The following is a 15,769-nucleotide window of genomic DNA, read 5'->3' as shown; positions in this document are numbered from 1 at the left end:
TCAATTTGTTTACATTCATAACGTTGGTATGAACAATAAAATAAGACATTAAGATCATTACAGCTACAGATGTAGTAATCTTACCGCTCCTCTGGACACTTTAACATTTAGAAGATAAAGTAGTTTATAGAAAAACTAAGATCTTACAAGAAACGTATTAAAACGAAGGTCTCGTGTGGTAAAGTGGAAGTCACCCATTAAAAAAATAAAATTATTATGAAATATCTCATTACCTGACGATACCATATGTGTTTCTAATGGTCGTAACCTCAATCTCGTCCTCCTTTGCTCGTGTGTGGCATTATCGAATGAGACTGTTTACTCATTTTTAAATTGCATGTACGTGATCAACAAGACATGACGCATTGCAGGGAAAGCGGAAACGAAGCTGCAAAACCGATTAACCTTATGACACCTAAGTCAACCTCCATACTTGGGACCTGGAATGTAAGAACCATGTACCAAAGTGGCAAAGCAGCAATCATAGCCAATGAAATGAAAAAAGTACAACATAGAAATACTAGGGTTGAGCGAAACTCGATGGATTTCAACTGGTAAGACAATGCTTGCTACTGGTGAAACTATTTTATATTCTGGACACTAAGAGGATGGTAGTCCACATACAGAAGGAGTTGTCATGATGATGTCAAAGGAAGCCAATAGGGCACTTATATCTTGGGAACCTATAAGTTCAAGAATAATAACAGCAACATTTCGAACAAAACATAAGCGAATAAGAGCAAACTTTATACAGTGCTATGCACCAACAAATAATGCTGATGATAATGACAAGGACAACTTCTATAACACCTTAAATGGAATTCTAAACCAACAAAAAACAAAGATCTAACAGTGCTGATGGGCGATTTCAATGCCAAAATAGGTAACAGCAATATGGAGTATGAGCAATCAATGGGAAATCATGGACTTGGTCAAATTAATGAAAATGGAGAAAGATTTGCAGAATTATGTGCCAATAATAAATTTGTCATTGGAGGAAGTATATTTCCACACAAACGCATCCACAAGGCAACATGGGTATCACCAGACCATGTCACAGAAAACCAAATCGACCATTTCTGCATAAACAACAAATTTAGGAGATCGCTCCAAGATGTTTGTGTAAAGAGGGGAACAGATGCTGCATCAGACCATCACCTTCTGATTGGAAAAATAAGAATGAAACTAAGGAATAACATTAACGGTACCAATTTGTCTGCACCAGATGCGCATTTCGACAAATAATGTCTCTTCAGTGATGCTCGTGGCCAAAATATGTAAAATCCAAAGCTTATATAAAAGATGTAGAGCTATAATCCAAAAGTTCCAAAAAAGTATAGCCAAATCCGTGAAAGGAATCAGAGCTTTGCATGAGGGAGATACATCCCTTAATTTATAATACTTTTTAACATTTTGTAACAGCAAATTTAATAACACAAACAAATCCGTATTTTCATGAAAGTATACACCATGAAAAACTCATCAAGGGTGAAATACAATGTCAACTTCTTAAGAGAAAAAACAGAGAAAGAACAGTTCAACATAACACTTTCAAACAAATTCCAGCTGCTAGAAGAACTTGATAACATCGAAGACCAGTGGAGTCAGATAAAAGAGGTAATAAACAGCACATGTGAAGAAACTCTTGGTAGAAAAACACACTCTCAAAAAGAATGGATTACACCAGCCACTCTTAGGAAAGTTAATGAGAGAAAAGAGAAAAAAGACAAATTGAATAGAAGCAAAACTAGAAAATCAAAAGCTGATGCTCAAACTGACTACAACAAAACACACAAGGTAGCTGAATATTGGGTATGGGGTTTAATCGTCCTTGAAAGACGTATGGTGTGTTATTTGGTCTCACGCGGAGAGTTGTCACATTGGCAATCATAACACATCTTCTTCTTTATATAGGCGGTGTACTGTGGTTGTTTACTTTCTATTCATTTTTGTTTTCAAAATGTTGTAAACTGTACATGTTTTACATTGTCTTATCGGGGCCTTTTATAGCTGACTATGTAGTATGGGCTTTTCTCATGGTTGAAGGCCATACGGTGACCTATAGTTGTTAATGTTTTGGTCTTTTCTGGATAGTTGTCTCATTGGCAATCATACCACATCTTCTTTTTATATGTGACGGTTTGTCCATCCGAGAACGTATCGATTCTAAAACTAATATTATCAAGATGCTTGATTTTTTTATTGCCAACATATTTGTTACGTTCGTAGGACGTGTTCTTCAACAGACTGTCGGCATTCAAATGGGAACAATAGTTATCAACTGTACAAGGATTATAATTTAATACGCCAAACGCGCGTTTCGTCTGCATAAGACTCATCAGTGACGCTCAGATCAAAACAGTTAAAAAGACAATCAAATACAAAGTTGAAGAGCATTAAGACCAACTGTTCCCCTCTACTTGACGACTTGTTTCTTTATTATTATGAGGCTAACTTCATACAGGAACTTCTTAGGAAGAAAGATAAAAGTTAGCAATATCCTGTTCCTTTAACTCTACTTTTCGCTATATAGATGATGTTCTTTCACTAAATAATTCATAATTTGGTGACTGTGCAACGCATCTATCCCATTGAACAACATATACAGTGCAGTCTGCCTCATATCTTGACTTACGTCTAGAAATTGACAATGAGGGTCGGTTGAAAACAAAACTTTACGACAAAAGAGATGATTTTAGCTTTCAAATTGTGAACTTTCCATTTCTAAGTAGCAACATTCCAGCAACACCTGCATACGGGGTATATATCTCCCAATTGCTACGATATTCCCGTGCTTGTATTTCCTATCATGATTTTCTTGATAGAGGGTTGCTGCTCACAAGGAAGCTATTAAACAAAGAGTTCCAAGTAGTGAAGTTGAAATCATCCATTCGTAAATTTTACGGACGCCATCACGAGTTGGCTGACCGTTAAGGAATAACCATTTTACAAATGATATCGGATATGTTCCTTACGTCGTAACTACAATCCCCTTCCCTTTCATGAATGTGACCTACCGAATTAGACTATTTACCGGATATTTATTACATGAGCAACACGACGGGTGCCATATTTGGAACAGGATCTGCTAACCCTTTCGAGAGCACCTGAGATCACCCATAGTTTTTGGTTGGGTTCGTTTTGTTTATTCTTTAGTTTTCTATATTCTGTCATGTGGGCTGTTGTTTGTCTGTTTGTCTTTATCAATTTAGCCATGGCGTTGTCAGTTTGTTTTAGATATATCAGTTTCACTGCCCCTTTGGTATCTTTCGTCCCTCTTTTAAGCAATAAATGTTAAATAGACAAATTAACACGCGCGACCAATACAAATAACGTATTCTACTTACAAAAACATTTAGACAACTTTCCGATCCTTTGTCTAATCAGGTGTGTCATTGTCAACGATATAACATAATGACTATTGAAATAATCCTTTGATATATAATACGGTTTTGTGTGTGACGTAATCGTCTACTAGAGCCAATTTCTACCTCAATATGTAACAATGCACGACGTTTTATAGGTAGATTATTATATTTAATGTCACTTTGTGCATTGTGTTTGTTAGTGTACAATACATACTTGTATATACAGTAATTAAAAATAATGATTTAATGAAGATAATCAAAAACAAAACAAAGAAGGTTCATTTTAACTATATCACGTTTATGTTGAACAATAAAAAAAACATGTGATATTCTATCTTTATTGATACCGACCAAAATCAAATTGTCATACGAGTCAAATCATGCTTAAGCAAGTAAATGAATTTTAAAAAAAATGTGCAATTCCTTTAGTTATATGACTTACCATAACAAAATTGAGGTATTGAGATCGACGCCACTTTCAACCGCCACATATAGGCTATTTCATGGCGGTCAGTTTTTATATGTGGAGGAAGCTGGAGAAAACAAACGACCATCGATAGGAAAACTGACAATCCTAGGCAATTAGGATTGGAGGCGATGAAGTATTAAGGAGAGAGAATGATTACATAATGTCAAATAAAGAGTGCACCAATTATTGTTTTCGCTGCAACTTCAAGTTGAGAAAACAAAACTAACCATGTACTCGATTCATTTTCTTGAAAGGACAGATGACAGTCTAATGTCCTAAAGCTAAAGACATCGTCTTCCCTGTTTGCTACAGTATAATGTATTTTTTTGGGTCCGCACACCGGTCAACATATTTTCAAATCTTCAAGTGCCTTTGCTGACATTCGAAGCTAGATTTTTGGTTGATCGTGCAACTTCATTGTATCTGATCCTCTAAACACAAAAAGTTGTCTGCGACAAGTTTTCATATCCTCTCTGACTTTTTTTTTTAAATTGTGTCATATTTATCTCTATGTGACGTGTCTTCATCGAATGTGTCAGGCTCAGCTTTTGATACTAGTATGTCTCATATTTAACCAAAAGAAAATGATTTTAGAATCTTTTCATGTCAGCATTTGGTCGTTTAAATTTATGGTTCTGGAATAAAACAAAGTACCTCTTGTTTTGAACACAGACATGATTACATTGGATGAGGTCAACGAACAATTTCACTGTTTTCTAAATTAACTCGTAGATGGGTTGCCATCTGTTGTAAAACCATACGATATTTTCTTTCCGGACGGGGGCAATACAATATTCTGTCATTTTGCAAGTTTTCTTTCATGACCTCAAGCGAAGGTTTATTAAGACACTATCATAGTAAAGGGATGTTTGTAACTAAACTCAGCTTTCTCCATGATGATGTCTTTTCTTTCTCGTTTGTCAAAGCAGACTTTGGCCAAACTAAGAGCAATCAAACTTTAAGAAAAAGTACGTGTAATAAAAACATGTATATCAAAATATTTGAAATATTTTATATGTTTATGTGAAGAAAACAAATATTGTAAAACTTAAAACCAAACGCAGCCACAAAATCAAGATCTTTAAACGATGCATTATTCTTATCTTTGTCTTACTGAATTTACAGAAATATTTCACTGGTGGTTGGACGGTGAAAAATAATTTGAAAGAATAAAGAATATATTTGTATTAAAAAAAGGGCTTCTGAGAATAGATTTGTACAAATTGCGCTACGATACTTCTATATTGGAGACTTACTTTTATAATGATTGGCTAGCTGTTGAGACTAAAAAGATATCGTACAATAATTCGGTAGCGGTGTTTGCCTAATGTTTTTTTCCTATTTACCTTTTCATGTTCTTACCACAGCAGGAGACGTCACAAGAAATAACACCACACTTGTAAATCAAGAGAGCCGTGGTGTAGTGGTTAGTGCATCGGAATACTAACACAAAGGTTCCTGGTTCGATTCCCGTTTGGGATGAAAATTTCAGGAACTCAATTTTCGGCTCTCCCTTGACACCATTTGCGAGTATGGTCTTGAGGAAACGATGATAGTCCGTCGGACGGGGACGATAAATGGCTGGCCCGTGTTAAGAGAGAGCCACATCTCTAGCACGTTAAAGACACCCTTGTAGATTTCGAAAAAGAGTAGGCTAATGCCGCTACAAGGCAGCACTCGCACCCGCAAAGTGGAAAGGGATTAATATAAGTTGCAAAACTTGTTTCCCAATCCACTATAAATAAATATGTTTAAACTTAATCAACGGGAAGACAAGAAAAACTTAACGTCATAATTGTAATTAGACAAGTAAAGATCTGAGAACAAACACACCTAACTTTGATTGTCCGGTCGAAGAAAATATAAATTGGCATATTTTTAAACATATCTAAAACTTAGAAGTAGATCAACTTTTCGCCAACGAAAGTTGATACAAATAAAGAACATTTTTTCTCTCTCAGAAGTTGACTTGTTGATTTACATCGTTCTGACAAGGCGACGGCTGTTGTTCTAAATAACCTTAGCACTCCGTTTTCTACAGAAATGCAGTTCTACGGCAAAATACTTAACGTTTTATCACCATAGCATTTATGAAATATATCTTTTAAATTATGCATTCTAGCGCCACAAAAATTATCATCCCCACCCTATCCCTGGTTAGAGGAAGCAAGAAATTTCAATATTTCCAACCATAAAACTATTCAATGAATCTAAATTGCTTGAAAGGAATGTTTGTATTTAAAAAAATCACAGTTTGGTTAACAGTTAATTTATGATTATGACCTATCACACAAATATAATATTGTAGATGTTAATTAAACCTTCCGATAAGTAGCTAGATCAAATTTTGCATTGTATGAAAGCGAAACTTTAAAAAAAAAAGTAATGATTAGTATTGCGTTTTTTGTTTTATATGGCTAATAAAAGGCTTTCACTGATTATGATAGTACATGATTTCATTTCATAGACATTATGAAAATTAACTTATTAATCATTCCCCCCACAGTGTTTCAGAAATAAAATAGCAAAAATTACTGAACATTTCTTTTGTATTCATAGTATTGTAATTAAATAGGAGTAAACTTCCCAACCGAAGCCAGGCGGCTCCATCTTTGGCTGTGGGTAACTAAAGATACCCACAACCGTTTAAGCATAGTGAAAATATCGAACTCCAAGGAAAATTCAGAAAAGAAAATACTTTATCAGATGACAAAAGATCTACACATCAAGAGAATGGAAAACAGCAGTCTTATTTCTAACTGGGTTCATGTGAATGAAATGTTAAACATTTCCACCTTTCAACATGTACTGAACAAACGAACGGAGTATCACGGATTTTTAATTGACTATTCAGTTTAGTGTATCAATATGTCACTGTTTAAAATCACTTAAGATGTTTATTGAGTTTGGAAGCTAAAGATAATTCTTATTTAACAAAATCAATTAAAGATATTACATAGTCATGTAATTTGATGCATATTGTACTTAGTCTTTGCACTTCTTAACCGTTTCTCTTCCGGTATGTGCATCTCTATACGGAGATTATCACACAGCCATCTGATTTACTTGCTGTATTCATTATAAATGCCTGACAAGTTATCTCTCAAATAGCTTACAACACTTCAAGAAAATTCGTTTAATCAAAATGAAGTCACATTTTGTAGACAGCGCATGCATTGTTTCTGTTATTTTACTTTTTGACTAACGACTTCATTTGTTGACAGATTTTACTAGTTTTGATGTATTTTTAAGAATACTTAGAGCTACGCTGAAAGATGCGAATTATTAAGTCCTTGTTGTTATGATGTATGTCTTTCTTTCCTCCCGTTAGATGATATTTTCATGAAAGAGAAAAGTAAAATATCAAAAATAACGAGATCCGAGGAAAATTCAAAACTGAAATCAAATGGCAAAGTCAAAAGCTGAAACGCATCAAACGAGTGTATAACGACTTTCATATTCCTGACCTGGTATAATCATTTTTGTGTAGGAAATAGTGGTTTAAACCTGGTATCATAAGTAGCAAGACATCTCACTTGTATGACAGTCGCATTAAATTCCGTTAAATTGATAAAGATGTGTGAACAAAACAAACAGACAATTAAATGGACCCTTATTGCGCCCCTTGAACAGCAGTCTTGTTTTTGTACTGTAATGAATCACAGTTTATTACCAAACTCAGTAAAGACCCGCCAATTGGTTTTAATTGATAAATTCTACAACACTTACCGTTATCTGGATGATATTGTTTCGTGAAATTTATAGATATACTGCCTAAATTTAATAAATCAAATTTATACAATATTAACTGTTTTTTCCTAGATTTAGATATTTCGGTTTTGAAAGGGAAACTCCACACTATATTTTTCGACAAAAGAGACGATTGTCCGTTCCTGATGGTTAATTTTCCCGATTTGCATGTTGATGTTCCTTTGGTACCATCTAACGGTGTTTATATTTCACAACTGGTTCGCTATGCCCGTGTCTGTTGTGACGTTTTTTATTTTAACGAACGTAATCTATGTATTACTGGTAAATTATTAAGTCATGGATTTCGTTACCAGAAATTACATAAACCTTTACCAACAACTTCCATTGATATAAAGATTTGTTTTGAAGTTTGCTTTTACCTGTAGAAAACTTATTTCATACGGGATAGCACAGCCTCATTTTGAAGGAAATATTGTTTACCGTGCGCGCAAATTTAGAAACGATCCTGATAAACTTATCGGTCCTTTAAATAAACTTATTCTAAAAGGTTACCCATTCAACACTGTAATCATATTGAATAGTGCTTTTATTGGTATTAATATTGATTTTGATATCAGTAAATTTAAAGCAAACTAAATATTATTGTTATAGTGATATACACATTCATGGATCTACATTATGTCGATACATGTATCTTGGAATTGCACAATGTCATGCTTTTCTCTGACTGTTTATGACGTCTTTACACGAAATCCATTGGATGCTGGATGTGTACTGATTGATAATTTAGTCTAAAATGCATGATTTTTTTAATTAGTTGTTAGTGGCTTTGCACTAGCTGTCAGTAACGGCGAGTGTTCTCAGATCTGTATTTCGTCTATTTTTGTTTTTGGGATGTACAGGTACCCGGCCAACAACAAATGGAAGTTTTTAACGACTTTGAATGGCTATACAGCCCTTGCTTGGTCGGTACCCGGCCACGTTCACTTGCATTGTAATTATAGTATTTGTAAATTTTATCCATCTGATGAGTAAAGCCTTTTTCAACTGGTTTTATAGTTAGTCCTTATGTTGTACTATTACACATATGTTCCAGGTTAGGTGCGGGCCTAGGATCTTGCTAAAATTCCCGCCACATTCTGTATGTTTGTGCCTGTCCAAAGCCAGGAGCCTGTAATTCAGTAATTGTCGTTACATTTTTGATTTTCATTCATTTATGTACATAAATTATGCCGTTAGTTTCTCGTTTGTATAATGTGATATTGCCATTTCGGGGTCCTTTAAAGCTGACTATGCGGTATGAGTTTTGCTCATTATTGAAGGCCATAGGGTGATCTATGGTTGTTAATTTCTGTGTCATTTGGTTTCTCTTGGGGAATCATACCACATCTTTTTTTTTTTTTTAAAGGTAAAATGTCAAAATTAACATACACAGTCAACATTTTGTTATAATCTTAATCACTATAAAAACAAACAAATGTGTAACAAAGAAACACATAAAGGCATATATACAAAACACATAAGCAAAATGAAAGTCAAGAAAATAAAAATAACCAGAGCACAAAAACATAATGACGGTATGTATAATTATAACACGGAAACACAAAAAAACATAAAGACAAAGCACATTAGCCAAAATGAAAAACAAGAGTACAACAATTAACCATAGCACAATAACACAATTATCATCAGAGATTATTTATATCTCGTTTTTTTCTGATGGTCGAAGTCTGTACATTGATGTATAAAAAGATCGAAGAACAATTTCCCATTATATAAAATACTTAAAATGTCGTCATGTCCTTAAGTTCTAGATTGGAAAGCAATACATAGAACACGTTTTTTCATTTATTTATCTATGTTCTGTCGATGAAAACAACTGTAAATTTGTCAAACGAAATCTTTTTTACAACAACAGTAAACAAAGCCTGGTGTTTTCCCTGATAGTGCATTCACTTAACGACAAAGCAGCTGCATGATATATTTCTATTAAAGTTCTTAAAGTGCTGGTGTACAAAAGAATGTACGCAATATACTAATGTTCTAGGTCAGAGAAAGGTTACACAAGGCTTACAATAGGGTCAATAATTAAAGACTGAAATCCTTCCTTTCATCTTTTTATCTAAATCAATTTAACTTAATGATTTATGAATACTGAATATTGTCTTGTTGATCTCTGCTGAGATGTAAATAGGAAGTCATGTTTGATAACGATCAATGTCTTTGTAATGTTATAACACACCGATTTTGTTTTCTCAGAAAATCCATGTTATGTGATTCTTGTTTTCTCCTTCATGTCCCGCATATGTTATCACTGTTACAGAAACCATAAAAGTCTCTATAATATTCATACAAAAACAGTACCCCACAATAAACAAAATAAGGAATAAATGATCAGTAATTTCTCAATAACTTAAGATTGGTTTTAATGTTTTATATCTTTAAGTCTAACAATAGTTCCTATTGCTCAGTCTTTTGTCTCCTATATAATAACTCATTGACTAAGTTTTGCAAAGGGGTTTTCAGTTAACTTCGACTTATCAGTTGTAAAAGAGGGACGAAAGATACCAAAAGGACAGTCAAACTCATAAACTAAAACAAACTGACAACTCCATGGCTAAAAATAGCTAAAAATGAAAAAGACGAACAGAAAAACAATAGTACACATGACACAACATAGAAAACTAAAGAATAAACAACACGAACCCCACCAACAACTAGGAGTGATCTCCAGTGCTCCGGAAGGGTGAGCAGATCCTGCTCCACATGTGACACCCGCAAAATTCCTCTTTAAATAACAAATTATTTAAATGAATTTTCTACATGTTATTGGAAGTATTTCAATATGAAATAAACCAGTATAAACAATGTGTACATCTGTCGCACGTTGACTCTAACAGCAGATCCATTAGTAACGATAGTATCAAGTTTGAAGATCAAATATAATACGAAGTTGGAGGGCATTCAATTCAGGCCCCAAAAATTTTGAAAGATTTCGTCATATAAAGCCATTGTAATCTATGTCTTGCGATAGAAAATCCATAGTGTTTCGAAGAAAAAAATCAAAGTTTTGTAAACTGATAATTTATAAGTGAATGTGATGAATATTTTCAACTCTACTCCTCGGCGTAGACGCAGTCATGGTCATCGTCATTATACATCACCTTCTCTGCATGATGTCTCTATTAATGACTTACTGCCATTTATATAAAAGCCGTCAGGTATTCATCACATTCGCACGAAATTATATTCATCACCCCTTTCAAAAGTTCATTTTCTGTTCAATTTATGTTTGGAAGCCAATGTTACAAACCCTCATTCAAAGCAATACAAACTGACAGCTATAATGTCGGATATTGCAAGTCACAGACGTTTCAAGCCAGTCCGCATTGGAAAAGATGAAAAAGGGAAAAGATCTTTCCTTTATCTTTCCTTTGCTAACAACTTAGGCAATATCATTCATCGTAAAATAGTTCAATTGAAAATACCTCCTTATGTCAAAAAAACAGTCTGTACCAATCATTTCTTATACCTATACCAAACCTATTGCAACTAAAAGTTTTTAGCTCAAGTGAGCTTTTCTCATCACTTGGTGTCCGTCGTCCGTCGTCTGTCGTCGTCGTCAGTCGTCCGTCGTCGTTAACTTTTACAAAAATCTTCTCCTCTGAAACTACTGCATGCAGGCCAAATTAAACCAAACTTGGCCACAATCATCATTTTTGTATCTAGTTTAAAATTTGTGTTTTTTTACCCGGCCAACCAACCAAGATGGTCGCCATGGCTAAAAATAGAACATAGGGGTAAAATGCAGTTTTTGGCTTTTTACTCAAAAACCAAAGCATTAAGAGCAAATCTGACAAGGGGTAAATAGTTATCAAAGGTACCAGGATTATAATTTAGTACGCCAGACGCGCGTTTCGTCTACATAAGACTCATCAGTGACGCTCATATCAAAATAGTTATAACCCAAACAAAATCAGAAATCTCGTTGTTAGGTTGCTGCCCCTAAATTGGTAATTTTAAGGATATTTTGCTATTTTTGGTTATTATCTTGAATATTATTATAGATAGAGATAAACTGTAAACAGCAATAATGAACAGCAATTTAAGACTCAAAAATATGTGAAAATGACCAAAATGGTCAATTGACCCCCTAGAAGTTATTGTCCTTTATAATCAATTTTTAACAATTTTCATAAAATTTGTAAATTTTTACTAACATTTTCCACTGAAACTATAAGGACAAGTTCATTATAGATAGAGATAATTGTAAGCAGCAAGAATGTTCAATAAAGTAAGATGTACAAACACATCACAATCACCTAAACACAATTTTGTAATCAACTGTCTGCTTCCGTTGTTTAATTCACATATACCAAGGTGAGCGACACAGGCTCTTTAGAGCCTCTAGTTATGGTTGAATCAGTTACCCATATACTTTAAAAAAACACAACATAAATACTAAAGACTAAGCAACACGAACCCCACCAACTAAATTGTTGCTTTGGAGGAGAAAACAGATGTTTAACAAAATAGGTTGTCTCCCTCCATTAGACAAGATACTTGTATCTACGTTATTTTTTTATGAAACAAAGCAATATCAAGTCTTTCAATTGGTCTTTTAAAAAGTGAAGAATTTCAAATTGTTTTAATACTATTGCAAGATGAAAGAGTGTTAGATTGTATGTACTCTAAAAGATCTTTGGAATTTGTTTAGTTTCCACATCTAATATAGGCAGAATCACGATAACTTTACTTTGAAGCACGGTTCAGATTGTTGATAGAATTGATGTTAATATAGGTTACGTGAAGCACTTGGAAGCCCAACAAAAACTCAACTTACAGTGACTAGCCTATGAGTGTTACCGTTTACCTGTAGCTATTGTTCAACCAGATTGAAACATTGACAATACTATTGGGACATTTAAATTGCCCAGTTGGTTTGGTAGATTAAAATCTACCTTTATGCTACCTGTTCAGTTTTTTATTCACCTAACCAAAACTTTCAGCATGCTTTTTTCCTGAAGTATTTTTATCCTTTTACTTCACCTGTTACTGTTGTGGTAACTGAGATAGTTTTTTTTAAAACTTATAATATTTTTTATCCTTAATGCTCTTCAACTTTGTATTTGTTTGGTTTATAACTATTTCGATATGAGCGTCACTGATGAGTCTTATGTAGCCGAAACGCGCGTCTGGCTTACTAAATTATAATCCTGGTACCTTTGATAACTGTTTATATGGCACCAAGGCTTCAATTTTTATCTTTGTTGAATAACATAATATACATTAAATCTAAATTAGTTTATATGGTATGAATAAATTACCACTTATATTTGATACAAAGACACAAGCTTATTTCATGTTTTTACATTAACTAAACACGTGCACTGTGAATTGGATAAAAAAAATCCTTTTCTCATGTTTTTTATTAGAGAATCCTAAAACAGATAAAGAAATTAACATTGCTAATAGTTTTTTTGTTATGGAAATGGATGTTTTCCCTGAAATAATTAATCATTCAAATGCCAAAAAACACAACATTTAGAGATTTTTTTTTACTGTCATTCAAAATTTTAGAAGAAAGCAAGCCAGATCAAGACTTTATATTTTCATAAAGAAATTTAATTGCACATCATATAATTCACTACATTTCCTCCTTATAATGTTTTCATAGCCAAATACTATGAGTGCTTAGATTTCTCGTATATTGTTTTTTTTTTTAATATCTGTTTAGCTTTTTAATGGGAAATAACTCAAAATAATTTGTTTTTGACATGTTCCTTGTACAAATTGTTAATGTTTATTCATATTGAAATATCAAAATCATATTTGAATGAACTATTTTATTTACTCAACATATCGTATATCTCATCCATTATTCAATTTTCTTTATCTGAAATAATTCATAACATTTTTATAATTTTTATAAACATGATGAAAGTTTTCAAATATTTGTTCATGCTTTTGACAGTATAACTAGATTTTCTCTCTATATCAATATTCCGTTAAATTTCCCATGATATATATATATATCCCTAAAAACAGGTACAGAATTTTGAAATATTTGATTATTTCCATTGTCTCATTTGAAATGAGTATCCTCACTTTACAAATTTTTTGGATAAGTTTATTCATATATTTTCACTATATTACTTGATTTTATTATATCCACAGTATTGGATTTCTATTTCATATTCCAATTAAACAATATTATATCCAGAACTTTACAATGATTATTTCCAATTTCACATTCATATTATCCCAACATTAGGAATATTTTGGAATATTTTTTGCTTTTTCCTTTCACTTTATCACTACACTAGACTATATTCACTCTATGAATTTAACATTTTGTATCATTTCCATGATTATTCCATGATATATATTCCATTTAAACAGGTGAATCACTCTTATAATAATATATCCCAAAATTTATAATGAATGTGTTGAAATTATTTCTCCCACTTGCATTCAAATTTGATTTGTTATAACCTTTTAGATAACTTATTCCATATTTTGCAAATTGAATTTCCTTCAGTAAATACATTTTTTTCCACAAAAATCCTCTTATAATAAATTACAAAGAAGAACACCGCAAATATCATAATCCAAAATGAAAATCTTGAAGGGACATTATAAAGAAATGCACAGCACATAATCCAAATGAAAATTGAAACTGAAATCAACTGGATAGCTCTTTCATGTGTTACTGACAAATGGACAATACATTTAAAGAATCATTTATTATTTAAAACCAGTTTTAATTTTCATACATATTAATATGCAGTTAACAAAATATTTTACTGATTCAGATTTTATGGTAAATTTTAGAAATATTATCAATACTGGGGATTTAAAACAATAAAAACCATAAATAGTTCTACCCTTTCAATTTTTTGATAGAATAATCCTAGATCAAGAACAATTTCAGGAAAAAGGCATGCTGAAATTTTGGGTTAGGTGAATTTTTAAATCTTACAAAACCAACCGGTCAATTATATTTAAATGTCCCTATTGTATTGTCAATGTTTAAATCTGGTTGAACAATAGCTACAGGTAAACGTTAACACTCATAGACAAGTCACTGTAAAACCATTCATGTGATAGTTCACCTTATCGCTAATCCCGGCTGCACCGGCCGGTTGAACCCTTGACGTCATACACAATCACTATTCCATTGTGGCGTCAGATGTTTTGTTTCATGACGTCAATATTTTACGGGAACCTGTGTGTGATATCCAGTTATGGCGGACAAATAGCGATAAGGTGTATTAATTGGCGTGATTTGATTTATCTAACAATTTGTTTGGGACATTTGAAATGTAAAGTTTATGTAACACCTGTAGATTTTTAACTTAAAGTGCGTTATCATGGTTATACTGATCAGCAACGAAGGGGAACACTGTGAGGTTGTGACATTTATAGTGTTAGATATTGGTTTAGTTCGAAATTTGGCCTCTGTAAACTTCATTTCAATCGCTTGGATTCATTCATATCTTATGACTGTTGTCGCATAAACAGCATTGACACATTTTTTTTTAATTTGGAGAGTCAGAAACCATGAAAACACCCGTGTATCAATCAATTTGTTTACATTCATAACGTTGGTATGAACAATAAAATAAGACATTAAGATCATTACAGCTACAGATGAAGTAATCTTACCGCTCCTCTGGACACTTTAACATTTAGAAGATAAAGTAGTTTATAGTAAAACTAAGATCTTACAAGAAACGTATTAAAACGAAGGTTTCGTGTGGTAAAGTGGAAGTCACACATTAAAAAGTATAATTATTATGAAATATCTCATTACCTGATGATACCATATGTGTTTCTAATGGTCGTAACCTCAATCTCGTCCTCCTTTGCTCATGTGTGGCATTATCGAATGAGAAGGTTCACTCATTTTTTAATTGCATGTACGTGATCAACAAGACGGATGCTACATGTAACATGCGTAAGAATCATCTGCCCAACCAAGTGTTTAGCGGAATCTGTCTTATATTTATTTTGCAGCTGATATTGTAGTATTGATGTATGGACACTAATAGATGGATAACAGTATTTGTTGTTTTTATCAGGTGACCAAGAGCACCAACAACTAGTGAAGAACGAACAGTTTTTTGTTTTCTTTTTGTACAACTAGAACTGCACATAAAAGAAATCGATGTCCATAATTTTGGTTCCTCCAGGACTTTAAATTTTCCTTAAATTATGA

This window comes from Mytilus galloprovincialis, chromosome 5, assembly GCF_965363235.1.
Source record: "Mytilus galloprovincialis chromosome 5, xbMytGall1.hap1.1, whole genome shotgun sequence".
Classification (NCBI taxonomy): domain Eukaryota; kingdom Metazoa; phylum Mollusca; class Bivalvia; order Mytilida; family Mytilidae; genus Mytilus; species Mytilus galloprovincialis.
Note: the sequence above shows the minus strand (reverse complement) of the source record.